Source organism: Terrapene carolina, unplaced genomic scaffold (genome assembly GCF_002925995.2).
Source record: "Terrapene carolina triunguis isolate 2854851 unplaced genomic scaffold, T_m_triunguis-2.0 Scaffold752, whole genome shotgun sequence".
NCBI lineage: Eukaryota > Metazoa > Chordata > Testudines > Emydidae > Terrapene > Terrapene triunguis.
This window is the reverse complement of record NW_020665103.1, coordinates 757,254-768,139: the sequence shown is the minus strand read 5'-3', so window position 1 is coordinate 768,139 and position 10,886 is coordinate 757,254. Positions and strand designations below refer to the sequence as shown.

Here is a 10,886-nt window from a genome sequence, read left to right as displayed (position 1 = left end):
TTGCGTTTAGACGTAGGGGGCAACGAAGCCGGGGTCTGCCATAAGGTTTTTGTGGTGTCGGCAATGGTCTTTATGAGGGGTAGGGCAATACATGCCGGTCAGGAGCGGGCAAGGATGTCCACCATTGGATCTGCGTCCTCCACTACCTCCTCCGCCTGAATGCCCAGGCCCTGGGAAACCCTCCTCAGCAATTGCTGTAGGACCCTGTTGTCCTCCAGGGCCAGGGCTACCAAAGTGCCTGCCAGCGCTTCATCTGGAGAGGAGGAGGAAGAGACCCCCGCAAGGGGTGGCTGCTCTCTTCCCTCCGTGCCCAAGGGGTCCCGCAGCGCTTGGGTAGCCGGGGCTGGAGCTGACGTGGAGGGTGCCATGGCCCTCGGTGCCGGAGCTGTATACGTCGTTGCAGAGGCCGCTGCTGGCGAAGTTGTTGAAGCCGGAACCGATGGTGTTGGAGCTGTCGGTGCCGAGACTGTCGGTGCCGAGGACATCAGCGCTGTTACCTCTGGGACTGGCGTAGCTGCCGCCGGTGCCACAGGGGTTGCGATGGTGGCATCAGAGAGCAATGGAGCTACCCCCAATCCTGCCAATGCCGACAATGCCGGAAGCGGTACGAAAGTGGCCGAGGCTACTGCTGCCACCCTGGAATGCGACCCGTGGCTCCGCCCTTGGCCTTGGTGAAGGCCCAGGGAGTCCAAAAGCCATTATGCCGGGGGCTGCCACTGCGCGGGCCACGGTGCCGGTCTTGTGATGATCTGGACCGTCTATTTCTGCTCCAATGAGATCGATAGGAGTCTGACTCCAAGGTCTCCAAAAAGGAGGACGAGGGAGGAGTGGTACTGCGAGGTGCCGAGGGTCCACACCGAGGGCTTGGAGACCAATGAGGCTACTGACCCTGTTCTGGCTCAGGGGAGCGGTGCACTGGGGATGGAGACCGCGAGGCCATCATTGCGGGCTTTCCCCTTGACGGTGCCGGGGAAGCGACCGGTGCCGGCGACCTCTCCCGGCTAGGTGTGGGGAATGGTGCCGTGAGCTGGAGCAGACCCCCTGCGGCCTCAAACACCTCCAGGGTTGACAGGAGGTGTAGCTGTCGGCTCGGCCTGGGCGAGCGAGAAGGGTCCGGACTCGACCACAGGGGCAGGAGTCGACGCAACCATCTCTGGCAGTGGGGCTGAAGTCATAGGCACCAACTTTCCCCGGTGCCAGTGGGTGCTCGCGCCCTGCCGCCCCCGGCCCCGCCCCACCCCCATTCCAACCCCTTCCCCAAAGTCCCCGCCCCAACTCTGCCCCCTCCCTGCCCCTATTGGACCTATTGGGCGGCAGGGGATGGATCACTTGATGGGCGCCCGTGCTGTTCATTCCCTCTGGGGCACCTGGCACTGGCCACTGTCAGAAGACAGGACACCGGGCTAGATGGACCTTTGGTTTGACTCTGTATGGCCGTTCTTATGTATGGAGGTTCCCCAGTCAATCCCCTGTGCATCGGCCAAGGTGGTGTCCATTACATGACAACACAGGGCTCTGCCCAAGAGGCTTCTGGGGGAGGAGAGGGATGAGGGGATGTGCCCCTACTAAGCCTCGTTCTGTCTGCGGTAGGTTCCGCCACCAGGGCAGGATGTTCACCAGAGTCACCACCCAGCGCCTGCTGCTCCTGCTCTCGTCCATGCTCCTGCTCCTCTGGCTGGGCTGCTGGCACGGCGCCGTGCCACCTCCTCCTGGCAGGACCCACATACTCCTCCTCTCCAGCTGGCGCTCGGGCTCCACCTTCGCCGGCCAACTCTTCAGCCAGCACCCCGACGTCTTCTACCTGATGGAGCCAGCCAAGCATGTCTGGTACCACCTGCCCGGAGGCAGCCCGGAGCTGTTGCAGGGGCCCGCCCGGAACCTGCTCCATGCCCTCTTCCGGTGTGAGATGGCCGCCCTGCAGGACTTTGGGGCTGATGCACACTGGGCGTCCCAGATCTTCATGTGGCCCATGAGTCGGGCCCTCTGCTCCCCGCCTGCCTGCGAGGCCTTCCGGCGCGGGGACATCATGAGGCCGGTGGAGTGCCAGGCCCACTGCGACGCCAGCCCCTTAGAGAAGGCGGCAGAGGCCTGCATCACCTACAGCCATGTGGCGCTGAAGGTCGTCAGGTTCTTCCAGCTGGAGGCGCTTTACCCGCTCTTGGCCGACCCGGCCCTCGACCTCCGCATCATCCACCTGGTGCGGGACCCCCCGGGCCATCTACGCCTCCCGCCAGCTCATCTCGCTCTACCCGGACGACCTGCTCATCAGCCGGGCCCACAATGCCACGCCCAACGCCCGGCTGGTCATGCGCAAAGTCTGCCACAGCCAAGCCGGTATGTACCTGGCCGCCTTGCGCCACCCACCTCCTGCCCTGCGTGGACGCTACCTCCTGACACGCTATGAAGACCTGGTCCGGGATCCAGTGGGTCAGGTGGCCGAGTGGTACCACTATACCGGCTTGGCCTCCTCCCCCCGGCTCGAGGCCTGGGTGCACAACATCACCCACTGGTCTGGGCCTCAGGACCCCGAGGTCCTCCAAGTGCGGAGGGATGCCAGCAAGGTCTCGCAGGCCTGGAGGCACCAGCTTAGCTTCCACCAGGTGCAGGAAGTGCAGGAGATCTGCAAGCCGGCCATGGAGGTCTTTGGGTACCAGCCGGTCAGCTCGGAGGAGGAGCAGAGGGACCTCGCGAAGGACCTGGTGCTTCCGAGAGAAGAGATCGAGGCTCAGATGAAGGGCTCGAGTGTCTTCTCTGATCTGCACTGAGGATTGGGCGCAATGGGTTGGACGCTGGGATAAGGAGGAGCTGCCTCCCCGAGCACAGAACCTGCCAGGCAACGAGTCGCACACTTGTCCTGTGATTTTCCCACAAACCTAGGGTTACCATATTTGCACAATCAAAAAAGAGGACACAGGTGGGGAGGAGCCCCGCTCTAGCCCCACCCCTGCCCCGCCCCCATCCACTCCCTCCCACTTCCCACCCCCTGACTGCCCCCCTCAGAACCCCCAACCTCCCCCCGCTCCTTGTCCCCTGACTGCCCCCTCCTGGGACCCCTGCCACTAACTGTCCCCTAGGACCCCACCCCCTATCTAAGCCTCCCTGCTTCTTGTCCCCTGACTGCCCCCTCCTGAGAACCCCCCACCCTAACTGCCCCCCTAGGACCCTACCTGTCCCCTGACTGCCTCCACCCTTATCCACACTCCCACCCCATATTCACACCCCCGCCCCCAGACAGACCCCTGGGACTCCCATGCCCTATCCAGATCTTCGCGGGAAGCGGGGGAGGGGAAGGAGCAGGGGGGCGGAGCATTCAGGGGAGGGGAGATGCGGGAAGACAGCTGTGGGGGCGGGGGCGTGCTAAGGCTGCAGGGGATGGGGGGAGCCGAGAAGCGCCGCTTTTTGATCTATAAATAGCCGACCGGGGGAAATCCCCCCCGATGGCTATTTATAAATCGAAAAGCCGGACATGTCCGGGGAAATCCGGACATATGGTAGCCCTACACAAACCAGGGGGTGGATGGCAGTGGCAAAGCCGCACTGGGAATCCCCACTGATCAGTCAGGAACTGAAATCCCAGCTACACCCACTGCTGGGGAGCTAGGAATAGAACCCCTGTCCCGCAGCACTAAACACACAGGAACAATTGACCTATAGAAGAGCTGTCCTGCTGCTAGATCCTTTTATCCTCCCTGCAGGGGCAGCTAGTCAATGGGGAGGGGAGGGGAGTAGAGTCTAGTGGGCTGGGAGCCAGGTTCTATCCCAGCTCTGGGGGGTGGGAGTGGGGTCTAATCAGTTAGAGCAGCATATTCGTCCTGGACGCTAAACCTGGCCCTGCCACAGAGTTGCTGTCTGACCTTGGGCAAGTCACTTAACCCCTCTGCACCTCAGTTTCCTCCTCTGTCCTAGGCATTGACACACTTCACGGCTTGTGCAGGCTGAAGTCCTTGCTCCCACCAGGGGCTCCCTCCATTCCCTCCCACAAGCTCCCTGTGTGTACCCCTCTCCTCTCCCTCTGTTTCAGGGCCTCCCTGCAACTCACGCCAGGGGCTCAGTGTCTCCCCCATTACCCCCTCCCCATGGCTCTGTGTGCCCAACTTCCTCCACCATTATTCTTTCTGTCTGGGAGACAATTCACTCAGGGGGTCCACATGGTCAGGCTGGGAAGCATTAGTGGGTGGCACCAACCAATTCTTTGATCTCTAGACAACTGAAGAGGTGCTTGAAGCTGTGACTGTGCTAAACAGACGGCAGGGACTCCACGTATCCCCCGTTTCTCCCCTTCTGGTTTTCCGAATTTCCCCCAAACGAATCGGCTTCTGCCCAGCGATGCCCAGAACATCCCCTGACGTCTTGGAGTCAGCCGGGAGCCGTGTTCAGAAAGGGCAGGGACAGGGAAATGCCATCAGGTTGAGCTCAGCCAGCAAATGGAGATTATGAGCCCTACCTGACTCATAGGACATGCGGGGCGGTATCCATTGATTTCGATGGAAGTTAAGAGCCTCAATGCCTTTGAGGAGCCGCGTCCAGGTCTCGGGGTCACCAGGCTAATGGGACGCTGGATTTCCTGACTCTCCGCCCATTGTCGCCTGTGATAAATCTTCCCTTTATGCTCTAATGTCGCCGGGCGGAACTGGCGCCACTAACTTTGCCCTGCCATCCTCGCCTCTCCAACTCGAACCCTGAGCGCCTGAGTTAATAAATGTGTCCCCATCTAGATTTCATTCACAGTGCTCTCTGTATTGGCTGCAATGTAGCTAGCTAGGCCAGAAGGCTAAGCAAAGGGCTAGATCAGCCCAGTGGAATAGGAGGGGACTGAGCGGATAGACAGGTCCCAGCATTAGGATCTAGACAGATATCAGGGTATGTCTACATGCCAAGTAGACACCCACAGCAGCAAGACTCAGAACCCAAGGCCGCACGTTTCCACAGGTATTTTTAGTCCGAGCCCAAGTGCATAGATCTGAGCTCTGAGACGCAGCTGTACCCTTAGATGTTTGACACTTTGGGTCAGATCCTCAAAGACATTTAGGTGCCCAACCCCATGGGAGTCATATCTGCCTAAGACTGACCAGCCACCTGAGATGAAGAAAAGCTGGACTGCCCTGCTATGGTCTCTCTTCTCCTCTTGTATCCTTCTGTTTTGTTAAAGGCAGGAAAGAGAATCACCAGTCACAGCCGTCAACTGATCTCCAACCCTTTCTTCCACCCTACCAGGGATTGTTTGACAAAATAAAAGAGTCTAATCAATATCCTCTCTGAAAAAGGCCCTTGGAAAAGTTTGGGTTACGTTAGTTTCGCCTCACCAGCCAATGGAAGATTCAAACTGATGCATGTCTTGAGTTGAAATTATTTTCCCTCCGGTGTGTCTGACTCAATACATTTCCAACCATGGCGTGAATTTTCCAGTGCTGTGCCCAGGGGATTGAGGTCTCCGTCCTCAAAACCCCGAACCATGGTTGACTGCTTAGAGTTGTACAACTGGCAGGGTCATGCTAACACCTGTGAGTCTCTGGGTCCCCGTATTCCACTCAAATTAACACAAAAGCTCTCCTGCTGCACGTGGGACTTGCTCGTGTTTGGCTCCCTTTGGACTCACTTTTAGATTCCCTTCTGAATCTCGAACAGGAAACTTTTTAATGGCCCCGCCAGGGGCCTCATCAGAGGCTGCACCACAAACAGAACGTGTTTTTAATAACTCCCAGACCCCCAATGGCTGGATCCTCCAGCTGGAAGCAGGAGCGGAGATGCTAACAAGGCCCAGCGCGACGCATCCCGAAGCCTAATGAGGAGCCCTGGGATGTGATGTCTCGGGGCACTGAGTCTAAATGGGACAATTGGCACTGAGCCATGCCCAAACTTTCCTCTGTCACAGGCAGGGGCTGGATCTCTCGGCATCAGATCATAGGCCAGCCAGACCGGTGCCCCAGACCCTTCTGCGCCAGGTCATTCTCCGGTTACTCCAGTGCCCCAGACCCTTCTGCGCCAGGCCATTGGCCAGTGACTCCAGTGCCCCAGACCCTTCTGCACCAGGTTATTGTCCAGTTCCTCCAGTACCCAGATCCATCTGCAACAGCTCATTGTCCAGTTACTCCAGTGTTCCATACACGTCTGCAACAGGACATTATCCAGTTACTCCAGACCCCAATACCCTTCTGTACTAGGTCATTTTCCAGTTCCTCCAGTACCCCACATCCTTCTGCACCACCTCATTATCCAGTTACTCCAGAGGCCCAGACCCTTTTGCACCAGGCCATTCTCCAATTACTCCAGTATCCCATACCCTTCTACACCAGGGCATTGTCCTTTTACTCCAGTACCCCCATACCCTTCTGTACCATGTCATTGCCCAGTTACTGCAGACCCCAATACCTTTCTGCACCAGGTCAATGCCCAGTTACTCCAGTACCCCCTACTCTTCTGCACCAGGTTATTGTGCTGTTATTCCAGTGTCCCATATCCTTCTGCACCAGGGCATTGTCCTGTTACTCCAGTACCCCATACCATTCTGCACCATGTTATTCTCCAGTTACTCCAGTGTCCCATACCCTTCTGCACCAGGATAGTGTGCAGTTACTCCAGTACCCCATACACTTCTGTGCCCCTGTCATTGCCCAGTTACTCCAGTACCCCATACCCTTCTGTGCCCAGGTCAAAGTCAAGTTACTCCAATACCCGTCGGTAGCAGGTCATTCTCCATTTCCTCCAGTACCCCCTACTCTTCTACACCAGGTTATTGTGCTGTTACTCCAGTACCTCCAAACCCTTCTGCACCAGGCCATTGTCCAGTTACTTCAGACCCCAATACCCTTCTGCACCAGGTCCTGCTACAGTTACTCCAGTACCCCATACTTTTCTACAGCAGGTCACTGTTCAGTTACTCCAGTGTCCCATACCCTTCTGCACCAGATTATTGTGCAGATACTCCAGTACCCCATACCCTTTTGTGCCCAGGTCATTGTCCAGTTACTTCAGAGCTCCATACCCTTCTGCATCAGATCATTCTCCAGTTACTCCAGTGTCCCACACGCTTCTACACCAGGATATACTCCAGTACCCCATAACCTTCTGCAGCAGGTCATTCTCCAGTTACTCTAGTACCCCATCCCCTTCCGCACCAGTTCATTGTGGAGTTTCTCCAGTACTAAATACCCTTCTACACCAAGGCATTGTGCAGTTACTCCAGTGCCTCATAGCCTTCTACACTAGGTCATTGTCCATTTACTCCATTGCCCCGTACCCATCTGCCCCAGGTCATTGATGAAATGATGAAAGGTCTAGAAAACATGACCTATGAGGGAAGATTGACAAAAAATTAGTTTGTTTAGTCTGGAAAAGTGAAGACTGAGAGGGGGTATGATAACAATTTTCAAGTACATAAAAGGTTGTTACCAGGTTGTTCTTCTTAACCTCTGAGGAGGATAGGACAGGAAGCAATGGGCTTAAATTGCAGCAAGGGAGGTTTAGGTTGGACATTAGGAAAAACTTCCTCTCAGGGTGGTTAAGTACTGGAATAAATTGCCTAGGGAGGTGGTGGAATCTCCATCACTGGAGATTTTTAAGAGCAGGTTGAACAAACACCTGTCAGGGATGGTCTAGATAATCCTTAGTCCTGCCATGAGTGCAGGGGACTGGACTAGATGACCTCTTGGGTCCCTTCCAGTCCTACGATTCTATGATGTGACAGATGGGAAACTGAGGCACATGCCCCAGTTGGACTCCACTCTACCCAGGTCCCATCCTCCACCCAGGCACAGGGGTGGGCTGTAGGCAAGCAGTGAGATAGATGGGGCTGGATACAGGGAGGGCATGGCCAATGCGCTGCGGCCATTCCCTGCTTCCCAGCAGGCCTATGAAAAACCCAGCATACCTGGGAACAGCCCTCAGCCTGTCTCCCGACGCTCCAATGCGTCTCGTTCTCTTATCGCTTTGGATCCTCCGCCCTGATCCTGCAACGACGTAGCCACAAACGGACCATGACGCACCTCGGCCCCATGGGAGGGTCGACTTGACGGGCCAGAACCTGGGGATTCCTAACCTAGAGGCCCTCGAGATGGGTCCCCACAACGATTGTGGCTCACAGACAAAGGGACAGCGGGGAGGCAGCTTGTGAGCCCCGGAGCCAGTCACCACGGAGCTTGGCGCAGGCTGAGATCCAGATCCAGTTGCACCTCTGCTTCTGTGGCCCCTCTGGGGCTTTGCAAGGGCGCTGAATATCACCGGCGCTGCAGCTTCACCCTGGTCACCCCCTGCTACCCGTGCTCTGCGCCCGCTCCCGCCTCCGGCCCAGGCCCTCCCCTCCATTCGTAGCCACCTGGGAAAAATCCGTGGCCCAGCAGCTGCTGTGGAGAGGAGGCACAAGAGGACTCAGGGCCCGGGAGCGGAGGGATCGCAAAGGTGGTTTAGCTCCCTTAACCTGCTCCCAAATGCAGGAACAGTCCCAGAGAATCAGGGCTGCTATAGCTATATTGGACTGACAGCAACTGAACAGAAGATCAGTTCACCGTTAGGAGTCTATTAGCTCCACTAATGAGCTATTCGGATACAAGTAGCAATAAGCGCTGGCTAATGGTGCTGGTTAATTAACCGATCATCAATCAATCTTTCAATAGGAACACGCTCCCCAGAAACCCTTTGCAAGCAATAAGGGTTATTAATGATCTGGATGATGGGGTGGATTGCACCCTCAGCAAGTTCACAGATGACACTAAGCTGTGGGGAGAGGTAGATACGCTGGAGGGTAGGGATAGGGTCCAGAGTGACCTAGACAAATTGGAGGATTGGGCCAAAAGAAATCCGATGAGGTTCAACAAGGACAAGTACAGAGTCCTGCATTTAGGACGGAAGAATCCCATGCACTGCTACAGGCTGGGGACCGACTGACTAAGCGGCAGTTCTGCAGAAAAGGACCTAGGGATTACAGTGGATGAGAAGCTGGATATGAGTCAGCAGCGTGCCCTTGCTGCCAAGAAGGCCAATGGCATATTGGGCTGCATTAGCAGGAGCATTGCCAGGCCAGCAGATCCAGGGACATGATTATTCCTCTCTATTCAGAACTGGTGAGGCCACACCTGGAGTACTGCGTCCAGTTTTGGGCTCCCCACTACAGAAAGGATGTGGACAAATTGGAGAGAGTCTAGCGGAGGGCAATGAAAATGATCAGGGGGCTGGGGCACATGACTTACGATTAGAGGCTGAGGGAACTGGGCTTGTTTAGTCTGCAGAAGAAAAGAGTGAGGGGGGATTTGATAGCAGCCTTCAACTACCTGAAGGGGGGTTCCAAAGGGGATGGAGCTCGGCTGTTCTCAGTGGTGGCAGATGACAGAACAAGGAGCAGTGGTCTCAAGTTGCAGTGGGGAAGGTCTAGTTGGATATAAGGAAACACTATTTCCCTAGGAGGGTGGTGAAGCACTGGAATGGGTTACCTAGGGAGGTGGTGGAATCTCCATCCTTAGAGGTTTTTAAGGTCAGGCTTGACAAAGCCCTGGCTGGGATGATTTAATTGGGGATTGGTCCTGCTTTGAGCAGGGGGTTGGACTAGATGACCTCCTGAGGTCTCTTCCAACCCTAAGTTTCTATGATTCTATGATAAGGGCTCAAGCCAGAAGCAGCATCTCTCTATGAAATCCACCTCCCCTTCCTTCCTAGTGACCACAAACCCTCCCACTCCAGGGACCCAAGGCTCTATCCTGGCTTAGGGCTTTAGACGAATGCCCATCACCCTAGCGTCTGGGCGAAAAGAATTCTGCCACCCAACCACCAACCCTACTATTCTCACTCACTTGTTTGAGGCCCGGATCCTGCAGAGACTTAACATGGGGCTCAACTGTCAAAGTCAAACTTGTGTGCCTGAAGTTAAGCGCGTTTAAGTCTTTGCAGGATTGGGGCCTTAGCTCTTTGGGACGAGGGATGTTGCTGATCCAAGCCCAATGAAGCACCATGTAAAGAATATTAGAGGGTGTCTCGCTCCTTTCCCTGAACCACCTGGTGCTGGCCACTGCCCAGAGACAGGCTATTGGGCTAGGTGAGCCCCTGGGCTGATCCAGCCTGGGGATTCCTAATATATGGGCCCTGTAAACACGTCTTATGCTGATCATCGATCTCCGCCTGGCAGTGTAAGGGCTCAAGATTTTCAGCAGATTCCTCCACATAAGAGGTAATGCAGTCCAGTTAGAGGAAGAAGGCAAGGAGTCAGGACTCCTGGGTTCTATCCTCAGCTCTGGGAGGGGAGTGGGGTTTAGTGGTTAGAGCAGGGGGGGCTGGGCGCTAGGACTCCTGGGTTCTATTCCTGGCTCTAGGAAGCCAGAGGAGCCTAGTGGTTAGGGGAGGCGGAAGGGAGGGGCTGGGAGTCAGGACTCCTGGGTTCTACCTTTCCCCTCTAGGGCTTTAGTTCTGAGCTGGCCCCAGATGAGGGGCTGGAGAACAGGACATGGAGCCTTGCATCTCTCCAAGTGCTGGATTAACTGCAGAGGCTTCAACCTGGGCTTGCAGACAGGGCTGGGAATAGCAGCTGGTGCCTGGGTCAGCACTGAGAGGCACTAGGAAACCTGGGAGCCACCAGCTTGGCTAGCAGGAGGCTGCGGATGAGGAGTGAGGCAGAGCTGGGGGGCAGGGGCCGGGCTAGCAGGGGGCTGCAGGTCGGGAGTGAGGGGCACCGGGAGGGCTGGGGGGCAGGGGCCGGGCTGGCAGGGGGCTGCAGGTCGGGAGTGAGGGGCACCGGCAGAGCTGGGGAGCAGGGGCTGGGCTGGCAGGGGGCTGCAGGTCGGGAGTGAGGGGCACCGGGAGGGCTGGGGGGCAGGGGCCGGGCTGGCAGGGGGCTGCAGGTCGGGAGTGAGGGGCACTGGCAGAGCTGGGGAGCAGGGGCTGGGCTGGCAGGGGGCTGCAGGTCG

At 56.8% G+C, this 10,886-nt stretch overlaps 1 pseudogene; it reads left to right on the top strand.

Moving 5' to 3' along the window:
* Window positions 1–366: 366 nt before the first annotated feature.
* On the top strand, window positions 367–2,765 carry LOC112118981 (annotated as a pseudogene).
* The last annotated feature ends 8,121 nt before the right edge of the window (window positions 2,766–10,886 follow it).